This window comes from Dreissena polymorpha, chromosome 1, assembly GCF_020536995.1.
Source record: "Dreissena polymorpha isolate Duluth1 chromosome 1, UMN_Dpol_1.0, whole genome shotgun sequence".
Classification (NCBI taxonomy): Eukaryota; Metazoa; Mollusca; class Bivalvia; order Myida; family Dreissenidae; genus Dreissena; species Dreissena polymorpha.
In genome coordinates this window covers 160519887-160535531 of record NC_068355.1, presented here as the reverse complement: position 1 = coordinate 160535531, position 15645 = coordinate 160519887, and the positions used below count along the sequence as shown (strand labels likewise).

The following is a 15645-nucleotide window of genomic DNA, read 5'->3' as shown; positions in this document are numbered from 1 at the left end:
AGACACACAGACACACAGACACACAGACACACAGACACACAGACACACAGACACACAGACAGACACACAGACACACAGACAGACACACAGACAGACACACAGACAGACACACAGACAGACAGATACTTTATTCAGATTTATACACAAGTACATCGTCTTCATACTATATTATACATATTATTTTCTGGCACGTAACTAGGTATTACAAAATAACATTACATAACTTAAAACAGACACTTTAGAATACACATACTAACACACTATAAAATCGGCAATGAAATTATTTAAGAGTTTTATTAAGAATGGCATTTCTTATAACAAGAGCTTCTTTGATATATTGACATACTTTATAAATAACTGAGTTGTCACACAAAACAAATAACTTGTGGAATTTATATACAGAAGGGTTTATATAAAATTAACGGCTTATAATTTGTTTCCTTCAATCAGTGTAACATCGGCATATACTTATAAAATGGTATTCATCTTCTAAATCCAAGTCATTACAACATAAACAATAACGTTCAATTGGTGGTATGTTATTTTGGGCATATCTTCCAGTTTGGATTCTCAAAGGATGTGCAGAGACTCTTAATCTTACAAAAAATAATCGAAGACGCGGAAGTAAATCTAAATATGTTTAATATTTGTAACTAGGCGTAAAACTTAGTATAGTGTAACCTGTACATTAAGGTCGCGAAAAATTATGTTTTGGTTTGTCCCAAGCGGAAGTTTCATGATTTGTGTTAAGTTTTTTATGGGAAACCCATGATCAAACATGGTGAATTAATTGTTTTGTTATTACAATAGAGGATCCAAAGTATTTGATATAGGTCACTCTGAAACAGAAGAATTTGTGAAAACCTTGTTTGGCAAATAGCTAAATAAACACTGGGCTCAGCGTTTTCCTGATTTTTTGTCACAAGTAAAGACTATGAACAGGAATTATTGACTCTTTTAGGTATAAGCTACCATAGTCAATGTTGAGTGTGTGCTGCACACCACATTTGTTTATGTTCCATTAACAATGACATCAAAGCACAATGCTTTATATAGATTATGTATTGTTTTCCATTGTTTATCAGTCTATAAACAACCATTTATTGTAAAAGCCTTACATAAACTGTCATAAAGATGATAAAGTGCTGTTTATCCATAAATAAAAAATTGGTGGAATTCAGAAATAATTTGATCTGTCAAATGTTGAAAGTTGGAAACATTTATTCAAAATGTTATCAATTATAGTTTTGTTTCATGAATATAAAGTATTATGTTTTGTGTTCATTATGTGATGGATTTTGTTGTTTTGGTTTAAAATGTTTTAATAAATAACATGAAGAAATAAGAAGCTAGTTGTTCAATTTTGATTTATTATTACATGTATATTACACAGCAAAACATTACTGCAAGAATGTTAAGTGAACACCTTATTATAATACATGTTGAGTTCAACACTGAACAAAAGAATATGCATCAATTTAAAACAACTCATAATACATTATTATATGAAACTGCATCATGATTCAAAAGTTAAAGAGCATATAGACAGCTAAAACCTAAATAGGTGAGCCTTGCCCTGGGAAAATGGGGCTTAATTCATCTGCGTAAATTGTCGTACGAGATTAACATGTGCTGATAATACCAATCAGGCAGACAATTGCTGCTTTATTGTATTTTTTGTTGAAATGGAGTCTCTTAGAGAAAATCCAGATAAGGCGGAAAGTGTTGCCCCTGATTAGCCTGTGCAGTCTGCACAGCCTAATCTTGGACAACCTTAAGTACATGCATTAAACCCCCTTTTCCCAGAGCGTGGCTCAAATATTTATTAAATGATTGATTTAGTCTTCCACATAACATCTTTTAAGAAACTTTCAGTCAAACATGTTTGATGACAGGCACGGCAAAATCAGTAGTAAATTTATAGTATTAATTTGTGTTACATTATACTACTTACATATTGTTGCTGGTTATAAATGTGGAAAAAGTTTGAATATGCATTGCTAAAATACATGTTAATTTTCTAAGAACTGCCCCTTTTATTTAAGGAATACTGTATGTATGCCCCTGTAATATTTCTGACAAAAGAACAAGATAAATAAATAATGATTAATAGAACAGTAAACTTGGTTTTCATTTTGTATACAAAGGATAATTATGTTCTTATTATTTACACTATATTGAAAGAAATAAGATTACATCATTTAATAAAGAATGCATTACTGAAGATTCAAATTTAAAACAACCGTTTATCGACTTAAATGTTGCAAGCATTCTTAAACAACAAGACTAAAAAAGCTGTTAACAATAATTTTATTAACTACTTCCTTTCAAAAAAAGGCAGGTACAGTTTTGTTGTCGTCACGTTGAAGGTGTCCATGTATCCAAAGGATGTACTGTGATCAATCTGTGTCCTCCACATCTTCAGTGCCAACACGTTGTTCCGAAATGTTTCCTGGATAAGGAGGGTGAGAGGATCAGTCACCACTAAACCCTTTTTCTGAAAAATATGAACACATAAAAAACTAAAAACCCCTTGCTAAATATATCTATATATATTTATATATATTAGCTGTTATTGTCCAACTTTTAAGATGCAGGAACATAATGGCCACTGTTTCGACAGTAAATGAGTTAAATTTTCTACACTTTTGATTTTAAGCTGAGACAATTACATGAGTAGTTTAACGTGTTCTATATTAATATTACAAGCAACAATATTTGATAAAGATAAAATGCATTACTAATTCCGTTAAACAGGCCCACAGACAAGTAAAATATTTGATATAGATAAAATGCATTAATAATTCCGTTAAAAAGTCCACAGAAAAATAACATATTTGAAATAGATAAAGTGCATTATTAATTCTGTTAAACAGGCCCACAGAAAAATAAACATGAAAAATGGGTCTTATTCAACAACAGTAAACATACTGGTCTCTGGCTTGTACAGTATTGTCAGGCCATGCCACAACAAAGCTGGTCTTCATCATGGTCTACCAAATGGACAATTCTTGCAAACACACCATCATGGTAAGCTTGAGGATGGTCCAAGCTGGGCCAGGACAGGCTGTCAGTGATAACTGCTGACTGTCTGGCAGCAATTTCCTTCAACAGCTCCTATGCTTCCGTATAAGTAAGGTGGTCTATGATATCCTTGAAAAGACATTTCTGCATTTAACAATAAATGTTTTGAACATAAAGATAACAATTTTGACACAAGATGTAGCTACATGTACATATAGAATTTTTTATTTTTCATGACACATTTTTTAAACATTCCTGTCAGTTATTTTTGTAAAATTTCAATATTCACCTAGTGTAGTGTAGGATCTTTTTTAAAATTGTTTGCTCATGTAGCAACACAGTTTTACATACAAAGACTTTGTTTTATATATCAACAATAAGTGCGTTGAACTGTGTTTTTTTCTGTTTCCATTCAAGAATATTGTGAAATGACATATATTTTTTTCAATGAAATCTCAACTTGCCTGAATATCTGAAAACATTATCTACAAATTATTTCAATATTCTCAAATGAAATCAACAGAAAAAATGCAGCTAAATAAGTATACCTTTTCTGTTTCTTGTACCAAAGTGACAAAATCCAGTGATCCCTTCTTCATAAACTTCTTGGTTTAATTATGGTTGTATCCTATTGAAAAAGTAAATACACAATTTAAACCACTTTTTAAAACTATTTATGGTCTCTATTAAAAAAGTGAGTTGTAAATATGTCGTATTATTATCTAATAAGTGTTCATCAACATTCAGGAAATCAAATCTTGAGGATATTCAAAACAATTGAAAAAAGAGGAATATCCAGAATATTCTTGGCTTTTACAAATATAATGATACATGCATTTCAGATGACCTGTATTTGATTTATTCAAAATACAATGTACTGTTGAAATACACATTTATCAAAATATATACGTGCTTTGCTAAATTAACAAAGAATATAAAGATACAATACTTTAAATAAAGAAACAATCAGATGCACGAAAAAAATTGGGGCGAGTTGTCTCTTGGTTGGAGCGAGTGACCATATGTTTGATGCGAGTTTGTTTTGGGGCAAGTTGGTATTGGGGCGAGTTGTCTGGCGCCAGCTACATGCATTTGATGCCATGAATTACTAAACTGTGTTACTATTTTCAAAAATATTTTGGTTATTCAGTTTATTTATAAAAAAGCTGTGCAGAAGAAACTGATATAAATACATTTTAACCCTTTGCATGCTGGGAAATTTGTCATCTGCTAAAATGTCATCCGCTGAATTTCTAAAATTAGCCATTTCTTTGATTTGTTTCAAAGAATACTATCAGAATAGCAAACAGTTTGGATCCTGATGAGACGCCACGTTTTGTGGCGTCTCATCTAGATCCAAACTGTTTGCAAAGGCCTTCAAAATTCGGTTCCAGCGCTTAAAGGGTTAACTATGAGTTTTGGTTTAAATTAATAAACTACCAGTACCATTCAAATGCATTTTAGTTAATAATAAATTTCATTGTCATATAACACACAATAATGAATATGTCAATAAATGCACAGCATCTTGAATTGCCTGCCAACAAATAATGTTGTCACTGTCAGTTATGAGGAAAGAAAAAGATACTGTAATGTTTAAATGATCTCAGTACTCCAAGGCTAATGATAAATTTAATTTATTTGCGCGAATACTAAAGTTAATTCTGTATTCAACTTGGCTTTTAATTTTAGTCTCTATCTGTAACATAAGTGTAAACGAGAGAATCAGTATTTACGCGTTCTGTGATGTATATGCATATACTTATGTAACGAAAACGAATCATTTGATCAGTTATACTATTTTAATCTACTTTTATAAAAAAAAATCATACGCACTATTGAGTTTTACAATAAAAAAACATATTTTACCTTCTTCTTCCGTGTTTGACAATACAGATTCCGCCATATTTGTTGTTGTTGTTGTTGCTGTCACAATGCGTGTTATATTTAAATTTATATTTAAAATCTATATTTAGTCGGGGAAAAAACCGATCCAAGGGTCAGTGGTTCGAGCCTTGGTGCGGCTTACTTTTTCTTTCTTATTTTAATTTTATTTTTGTTTTATACTGGAGCACGTTGTTTGCGATGTTTAAATTTATCAATTTAAAGCATTAAATGAAAAACTTCAAAAAAATGCAATTTAAGTGTGAACAAGCCCCTTTAATATAGAACCTACAAAAGAGTCAAACAACTGGCAAAGTATTTTCGGTTTTATGTCAAATTCATTGGATTTAGACAATAATGTATTCATGGCCTTAAGGGCTTTACCAACCATATGTTCCTGGTTAAGTTTGAAACTTCCATTATAATTCGACACAGTGCCTAAACAGTTAAAGTTGTCAACAACTTTAATATAATTAACATTGTAAAGCAGGTGACTTGCCTAAAATAGCCATGTCATCAGCAAATTATAGTAAAATCAACACAATATCATCTATATTCAAACCAGAGTTAATGTTATCTTGAAGGAAAAGTTCAAGGTCTTCAACAAATAAAATGAAAACATCGGCGACATTACCCCCCTTGCCTCAGTGCAACAGCATAACTATATTAATCTGAATAACTTGAACGTGACTTAACGTTTGCATACAAAGCCTTCACTATTCTAAGCAATTTTCCTTGTATAGCAGACTTAAACATTTTTAACCATAATCCATTGCGGTATATACTATCAAAACATTTTAACATATCGACGTTAATAACATACACACGTTTATTTTCATTTAAATAATTTTGAACAATTGACATCAGTATAAAAATAGCATCAACAGTTGAATAACCTTTCCTAAATCCGAACTGCGCATCCGAAATAATAGTGTTTGTATTGCAAAATGTTTCAATGCGTTGATTTAAAATCGTGGTAATTTTTTTGCGAAGCAGCTGACTAAGGTAATCCCTCTATAGATATTTACATCATTAACTGCACCTTTTTTATGCAAAGGGGTTATAACCCCTTCTGTCCATTTATCGGGAAAAAAGCCCGATACAAATACCGTTAAACCCATCACAAACATGAAAGACAAAATATCGCTGCATTCAAGAAAATAGTCAGTCTTCACACAACTAAGCACAAAACACAACACGTTTTGCATTGGAAAAAATATACTTATAACCGCCATTTACTACATTGAAAATGTACTGACTATCAGTAGTCTCCTGCTTAACCGCGTGGGCCTTCCTTCAACTTACCGGCGAACTATACTTGGATCCTTTTGATCACGTTCGAATTTTAGGAACTTTCTGTACGTTACGTTTTACGACGAACACGAAACTACCCATTTTCTGATAACGGGGTTCTATACATAATTAACTTAACTTATTGGTCGAGCTGTTTGCTGAACATCCAGCTGCTCCTTTCCGATGACCCTGTTCGCCATATTCGAAACATAGTCCTGTGCGTCTCAATGGTAATTAAGTTTCAGCCCCTTGTGTTGTGATGTTAGATGAAGCTTCCGGCTTCTGATATGACCCGTCAAGAGCGCCGCGTGGCGTTATGTTTCCGCCTTTTTATATGCCATCGCCTCTACCTTGTATTTTTCTACAAATAACATTACGTCATCAGACTCGTAAAACATTTACACATATACATATAGAATGTATACAACACCACAAAGAATAGCAATTTATTCCCCAGTAAGTTCGAAAGCTTTTGTCGTGTTCTACCATTAATGACCTGTGAATTTTCGGTCACGTGCCATCAATATTTCTATTTGTAAATTGCTCGGCTTTCTCTAGTGCTGAAATTGTTACTTGAAATATACATCGTTTCAACTCTGTTACTACTTCGTAACACTCGATATTATGCTCGAGATTCAGTATAAGGGATTTAACAGATTTACATTTCTTTTAGCACTTATCTTTTCTATGATGCGTTCCAAATCTTGCAGCATGGACACCCTGTGTTCTGCTAAAGTCGACAACACGATGTAATATTTGTAGACGAACACAAGTTTACTGATCGAAGTCTAGCGTAGAACTGACCAAACAATGAACACCCCGTGCAAATTCCCGCCTATGTCCACCTGAGTGACCATCACTCACGTGACAACCACACGCATGAACGAACCGCACATATACCTGTTTTGTTAACGCACAGAACTGAAAATTCAATATACAATCGCTACCCGATGACTTATTTCGTTTTAAATGTTTTATTGCATACTTAAATTCTTCAACAGATATAGGCACGTCAAGTTCAGGAAATACAGAATTTTCAAAATTAAAATCATTATTTAAACAGAAATCGTCTGCTTCAGTATTACACAAAACAGACATATTACTACTAAGGTTGTAAATTCTTTTAAAGATATTTTATTTTTAATGACGCTATTTTTTATTTGAAAAATCGCCAAAAGTGCATTGGTTTGTGTTTTCTTAAATTTAAATCTCCAGCATTTTTTGCCCATAACAACAGGCTTTCTTCTTGTGGATTAAGTCCTTATAAAATCTCTTCCTAGTACATAAGCGTTCTCTGTTTATATCAGTTTTACTTGAGTTAAAATACGTAAAGCGTCGTGGTACACATTTCGTGCAGTATCGCACTCGCTATCAAACCTTTCTGCATTCTTTAAACATTAATTTACATTGAAACTAGGGTTAGTATTATAAACACGTGTTTTACAAAATAACGCGTCCGCAGCACTGCGAATGGTTTCAGTAAATCTATTCAAAACATCATTAATTGACGTTCTATAACATAGAAATAATCCCTGAGCTAAAACTACCATTTATACAGGTGCACGACAGCTTAACTAATATCGAGATTTAAACTCAACAAATGGTTTCGCTGGTTTTCCATGTAAAGGCACAGATCTTTTAACAACATTTCTTTATTATCCTACTTTGTATTTTAATCACTAGACAGTGATTGCAACAAACATAATGGTCGGTAGGTAATACAAAAATAAACTTACTCTACCCAATCGGGTACTGAAGTGTTATATTAAACATCATTTGTGTCATATTTCAGATTGAACCACAACGCAATCATTCATTAACCAAATAAGAGAGAATCTTAAAGGCTCGTAAAAGGTGACAAATCCAATTATTATGCATATAAACTGGTCTCATTTTTACCGGATTTCAGTTACTCTTGCATAAAAAATGATAATAACGCAGCTAAGGTGCAACGTTGTCAAGAATTATGGAAAATATACCCGTTTCATAAGTAGAAGAAATGTTTACAACTTTGCAATTTCCGTACAATTTCGCTTTCTCCGATGTTCCTCGGATTGTTTCGTAAAATACGCATAGATTGATGACATACTACAAACAACACAATATCCTTGTAAACAAAGAAAGAGAACATTAGTTCGGTAAGATATATTTGTGTTGTACAATATTTAGTTTTACATGGAATTGCATCATGCATACTTGCTTTAATATATGTTTCATTTTCTTGATTTCATTTATGCCTTGATTGTAATTGCGACTTTTCACGTGATACACAATGTCTAGTGCCGACCAATCAAAATGTGTTATCGGAAAACCGGCTTGGGATCGCTCGACATGATTGAGTAAACAGCGATGTAAATAAATTGATTGTTTGTAAACACAATTGACTTGGAGGACACTGTATTTTGAGCTCAAAACAAGTTGTATTGCTCTTTTATCAAGGGTCGCATAACAATTCCCGCTTAACCATAACCTACGAAGTATTTCCTAAGGGACGTTCATCCATTGACGAGTGTACTAGGTGCTTGAGACGGGTACTAACATACCGGGAGTCTTATGCGGACCATTATGTTTTGAACATCGTATAATTAATTGCAAAATATTAATTCAAATTATGTAGATATGCGACTAAAGATAATTATGTCATTTCAGATACTTAGGTAGTTTATGAACTTATTAATTTAACTGATCTTTAAAAGGTAGTTAAAAAACTGAATCGTCATGCCTAATCGTGAAAACCACGCTGAATGGTATCAATATATTAATGTACATCGAAATTATTCACGATAACTCACCTAACCGAAAACACGGAAGCCTTGTTAAAGTTCATTGAAAATAAAGCAAGTATATACTAGTTTTCAATAATGTTGTCAGGCAAGTAGAAGACTGCAAATTGGCATGTATTAACTGATATATTCGAGTTCGTTCTCTCAAACGTATGCGATAAGACGTATATTCGAGTACGTTCTCTCAAACGTATGCGATTCGACGGCAACAACAGTACATACTTGAAAACAATCTACGTGACATATTTTTATCTACGTACTGTCTTTGTATTATGCTACTGCTCACACAAGTTATATTTCAAACACTATATATTTCTTAATTTAAAGACGTCAGTGCTGTTGGTGGTCTGAACAGAAAAGGTGAAGGCTGTAAACGAAAGTGTTAGATTGTATATAACCTTGCTTTGCAAGACGAGTTTTAAATGAATGTTTATTTTATTGATTTTATTATTTGTGTGTATTATTGCCATTGGTATTATTTTACTTAAAATTTATTCATCAAATTAAAAGCACTTAATTCACAGCATAATGGGTTCATAAAGTAGTTTGTTTCTGTTTTAACGTACTTTCCAATGTGTTTGTATAGACCCTAAACTTCGTATGGATAATATTTTAGTTGGTTTCATGTTTGCCTAATTAACATAATAACATATTTACATATAACATATTGAAACTAACTGTATTATTTGTTTTATTTGTTTAAGGTCATCCAAAAGATTTCATCAGTTCTCTTAAATGGGATTGGTGGATTGGACACTTTTCTTGACGTTTTCTGTTAATTTCTTCGCGCAACATGCACATTGTGAACTTTTTGGATTCAATTTGGACTGACATTGTTTTATCTTCTTCCTTCATGTTTCATCAACATTCAGCTTTGTATACACTCAAGAGGCCATATGTGTTGCCCATTCCTCAGCTTGGTCCTAACATTTGCCCCAATTATATATCACTCGTTTCTGAGTCTGGGTCACGTTGGTATCGAAACTAGGTGATTTAGTCAAATTTAAGAACAATCTTGTGAAAAATAGATGTACAATGTATTGTAAGGTCTAAATTAAACTTCGCCCCGAGAAATCAAAATCTAGGTCACTGGATGAAATGACCTACGCGTTTGCGAACATTTTTGTTTTCAACAGTGTTTAACACATCATGAAACCTGCTCAGTATATGTGTTCTTATGATAACTTGCCCAAGTTCTAAACCGTTCATAAGACAACACAGAATGAGATCAAATCAGCTAAGCAACTGGGATCTTGGGCGACCTTAGACCGTATGCCTTCTTGTTGTATTTTACTCCTTATATAATTAAGATCACGAAAGCAAATATTTATAAATATTAATTCACAATCTATCTATGTCGTGTATCCCTGTTACATATTTAACATTTAAGAAACATCATGCATACGTTAGATAGATTAATGTGTGGAAATAATATTTTGAAATACATGTTCATACTTATCTTTCGGGACTTAAAAAAAAAATACCATTATAAGGTCACTCTGAAATGTTATGGGCACACCATCAATTTCAAAGGTTTATTATATTATATATCACTTCCATATACTTCAGATTTGCAAGTTGTCCATCAGTAAAATACAAGTTTGTCATATAAACGTTTAAACACTGTGAGTTTTTTAAAAATTAAATACGTATTTAAATGTGCATTTATTTAGTTGATTGTGTCGATTTTCTATTAATTTTATTAAAGTATTTAAACATGTATTTATTGAATATATTGCTAATTTAAGATATTTACATCGAATATAAATATATGAACTTTAAATGAACTTTAAAAGAAGATTGTTTACTTTAGCAATAATGTTTCATACTTTCATAATTAAAAACAATCAGCAATAATGAGTGGCAACAGTGTCAACATTTTTTTTTTTTTTGTAATATTTAAAAATGATATAAGCGTGTACATTACATAACATATAAAAACCATTCGCATTGTATGTGTATCTCATTGACAAATGACTACGGATATATAAATATATATACATATATTATACATAACATTTTATACATGTATTTAAACCCAAATTAAATTTCATTTAATATTTATTGACGTTATGACGTCATAATTGATATGACGTTATCTCCATGACATTTTGACGTTGTAATATATTGTATTATGCCCTGATGAGCTATGCGAAACGCGTTGGCTAAATCAATATATATTTAAAATCCCAGACACGTGTTTTTACTTTTATTATATAATATTCACAATCTGGATTATTACATTTTACTTATATAACTATATATATATATATATATATATATATATATATATATATATATATATATATATATATATAAATCTCTCTCTCTCTCTCTCTTTAATCTCCCTCTCTCTCTCTCTCTCTCTGTCTGTCTCTGTCTCTGTCTCTGTCTCTCTCTCTCTCTCTCTCTCTCTTGCTCTCTCTCTCTCTGTCTGTCTGTCTCTGTCTCTGTCTCTGTCTCTGTCTCTCTCTCTCTCTCTCTCTCTCTCTCTCTCTCTCTCTCTCTCTCTCTCTCTCTCTCTCTCTCTCTCTTTCTCTCTCTCTCTCTCTCTCTCTCTCTCTCTCTCTCTCTCTATATATATATATATATATAATTGTGGAGCGTAGTGAGAAAACCGGGCTTAATGATAAAATTTTCGAATTTGGGATTTTTATAGTTTCTAAAAGTGCAGTCCTTTCTGAGCGTAACGGTATGGTAACGGTATGTTTGTTTTAAGTATCCGATGCGAAACGGCGGAATAATGGGCATTTAATGACGGCACATAATTCTTTTTTTATTTGCTTACGTTATGACGTTATATTTATAACGTCGAGTAATTTTCTTGTATCACATTTCTTTCAATATTAATTGATACTTTTTAATCACTTAATCGGTAACAACTTTCAACAATATGATCAAAATAAGTTTATTTTATATTTTCATCATTCGTAACTACATTTTGTTTTCTTGCAAAGATAGAAAGTCGGCGATGAGACAAGCGTGACGTGTCGCGATTTTAGACGGCCTGTGGCCAATATTGATCCGAAACCAGTCATAATTTGTAAAATCTTACCGACATAATTATAAATAAATATATCAAGTTCATTTTACGACAAAACCAAATATAGAGCTATCTTCAAAAACTCTTAAATTTGCGATTTTCACTTGACGTCGAGGGCAGATTGTAGGGTTTGTTTTGTTTTACTTTCATTGTTCCTTTAGTGCATAATTCTTCAAAGGGCTTATATATAATTATATATTATAATTATTACATTATAAAACAACGAATGCTTTAGTTTATGACATTTGTATCATAATAGTAAACAATATTCAGGACAGTAAGTCATATATGTTTCTGGCACCTACAGTTGCGTGACGTTCATTTAATACATTAACAATATGCACGTCTTCTTCACAAGAATCAATTTCCAAAGAAATAATCCTTCGACGCTGGTCGGACATATCGGCTCAAGGATCGGCGCAAGTATTGACGGCGATCTGCACTCAATCCAGCAGAGGGAACTGGGTGTGGACGCTCCACGTTCTGGAACCGAAATGTCGGGTTTTTCAGGATCTGCAATTGTTTCTCTCTCCGTCGTGTTGGATTTGTGCAGTCACAATACCCGGCTTACTTTTGTCAAATCTAAAATATTGGTACTGCCTGAAAGGGTTAACAAATACATTAATTTATGCAAATATTTAGCATGATAAAATAATGTAAAAAAAATAATGTCGACGAAAAGTGCTGGGTTAGTTACCGTAACGACATCAATTGTTAAAGTTTACTTAACATTTAAACATTCAAGTCTGTTACACGTACTTACATAATTCCTGTAACAGGGTTGAAGTACAATTCCAGGATAGGCTTCCATTGCCGCCATGTCCAGGTCGGGTACGAGACTGCCGTGTTGGTAACAGACGACTGGTCAACAATCGCCGTTAGTTGTTAGTTCCGGTATCTGTTGTTTATGTGCGCAAATCCTGAATCCACCAAACACTTTGCATGCCCTTTGACAGAAACAAAAATGTTGTGATATAATTGTACTGATAATGATACATTTGAAATGTCTTAATAAAATGTTAAATGATGTAAACAAATCATTCGTCTAATTATTAAAGTGCGATAGAACATAATTGTAAGTGTTTTTGAATATTTCGGCGCGTATTACCACTTCAGAAAATAATAAAGGCATGGAGTTGAAAAATGGTAAAAAATTCCTTTTAAGAAAGTTATTCGACACTACAATAAATAATTTTTCCGTAATATTATGTTTATACATACCAGGAACTTGCATGTGATACTCAATCAAGCGATGTTGACCGGTAATCACTCGCCACATGAAATAACCTAGGACGTATCGGTTCTTTTTCTGCCCTGCAATGTAAAACGCTGTGTGAAATTTTTTATAATTGCACTGCTTATATAACATACATGTGGAAACAAGTGAAAAAGCTGTTAAATGATTCACTTTAAAAATACTCGTGTGCAAGCGAAACAGCAAGACAACCGCGCGCGCACAAAAACATGCACACTTTATACATTCACACACATACGTTCTTATATATAATGTACATACCGGGGCAATTGTCTGCATGATTGGAACACGTGTCAGCATCAGACTCGTTATTCTGCAGGGCCCAATTAAGTATTGAAAGGACAGCGTCCGGGCCATGTGAAGTCTTTCCGTCCATGCCAATCGTTTAGTCCTCGTCAATCAGGAAGTTCAGCTGGCGGGGAATACTGTCCACTCGAATGCCAAAGATCTGGACCTTCCTTTAAGTGCGGAAATATAGCGGTCCTATCTGGCGGGAATAGTGAAGTAGACTCACGTTCTGGCTAAAATCAAACGTGAAATGGACATATCTGTCTGGACCTTTATTCGCCTCCTTATTTTTCCTGATGCAATCGTTAAATACATCTCTTTCCTGAAAAATTACAATCATCTTTCATACGTTGAACAACTGAACAACGACTGCAAAGTAAACGATTTAATAAGAATAATACAATTTATGAAGCAATTATTTTGACACATATGATAATACAAATGTATCAGATGTATTTTGTTTAGAACACGTTTGGACACGACGAACTTATTTTTTTTTGTAAAGCCTATAATTATTTCCTATTTACTAAATGCTTATTGTCAAACATTATTACCTTTTGTGCTAAAAGAATGTGATTTCTGAGCGAGTCTGAAGCTGTCATTTTTTCTTCAGCTACATAAAATGCTATTGAGCCAAACTGTGCATAACATTTAGTTTTACTTTCACTTCAGACGGTTCATGTTATTAAAGCAATAGAAATTAACATATTTCAAACAGAAATGTTCATAATACAACAATGATAAACAACCAAATACTTACCTACATTTCTTCATCCATCATGTTATTCCGAAAATCACAACACTTCGGTAAAAAAACTATTTTTAAACCAAACACTAAAATATTTACCGGGTAAAACAATGACGTCGGTTAAAGCGGGTTTTCCCAATAACGTCATCAATGTCATTTGGCCTGGTTTTCTCACGACGCGCCTCGTATATATATTTAATACAAACGTAAAATGTCAATTTATTACCATAATATTGTTGTAATTACTTTATTCATTGAAGTTCATGACATTGCCGTAAGAGTCTTCTCAATTGCAGTAAAGGCACAGAAGAAGAAGAATTTTATTACATTTATTGCATATTGTAAAAACATCAATATTAGTATGTAGGAAATATCTTGAACACTAAATGTCAAGGATAACTAAGTACCAATAAATATTTCAAAGTCTTTTTGCGACATGGCAATTGTTATCTTTACATTATCTCGCCTTAAAGGGGCCTTTTCACAGATTTTGGCATTTTTTTTAACTTATTCATTAAATGATTTATATTGATAAATGTAAACATTGGATCGTAAAAGCTCCAGTAAAAAATCAAGAAAAAAAATAAAACAGGAAAAGAACATTGCCCGGAGCAGGTTTCGAACCAGTGACCCCTGGAGTCCTGCCAGAGTCCTGAAGTAAAAACAGTTTAGCCTACTGAGCTATTCCGCCGACTACACATTTCTGACGTATTTTATACCTTATATAAGCAATCTTCGTAGTTTCACAAAATTTAACGACAAAAACAGAACTCTCCAAATTATTCAATCGTTTCGCGTTGCAACGCTTTATAATTTTTAGGTTTTAAAATCGTCAAAAGATGCATATAATGACTATATTAGAGCATGGTTAATGTTCAGTATTACTGTTTCCTCACAAATATCATAACTAAAACGAAAACTTACGAATCTGAAACAACTTTTTTCAATTTTGTCAATTTACCAAAGCGTGAAAAGATCCCTTTAATAAAAAAGTATCTTTATTAATCACCGTTATTGCATAGGCAGATGAATTATTTATGTCGAATGCCAGTCAAATGTTATTTTCATTAGCCTCGTCTGGAGTGTGTAGATTACAAAGATTACAATATCACTCGCAAGAAATTGAATGCTTTGTTACTGATCTTTCAATACAGGATGCACAATCGATACGGGATGCACATCCTATGAATGGTTACTTTTTTAAATTATAAACTTACTCTAAATTGTAACGGTAAATGCAACGAACACATCAATTTTATTGTGTTTGCGAAGTTTTGCATCCTATAAAACTTCCGAGGATAAACATTCGAATGCAAATAAAAAGCTT

General features: G+C 32.7%; 1 long non-coding RNA gene across 1 annotated transcript; it reads right to left on the bottom strand.

Moving 5' to 3' along the window:
* Positions 1–847: 847 nt before the first annotated feature.
* On the bottom strand, positions 848–4950 carry LOC127858543 (uncharacterized). Its single transcript, XR_008038962.1, has 4 exons — positions 4894–4950; positions 3573–3652; positions 2932–3153; positions 848–2497 (listed from the first exon to the last, which is right to left on the bottom strand). It is a non-coding gene; the product is annotated as an uncharacterized LOC127858543 (long non-coding RNA).
* Between the last annotated feature and the right edge of the window lie 10695 nt (positions 4951–15645).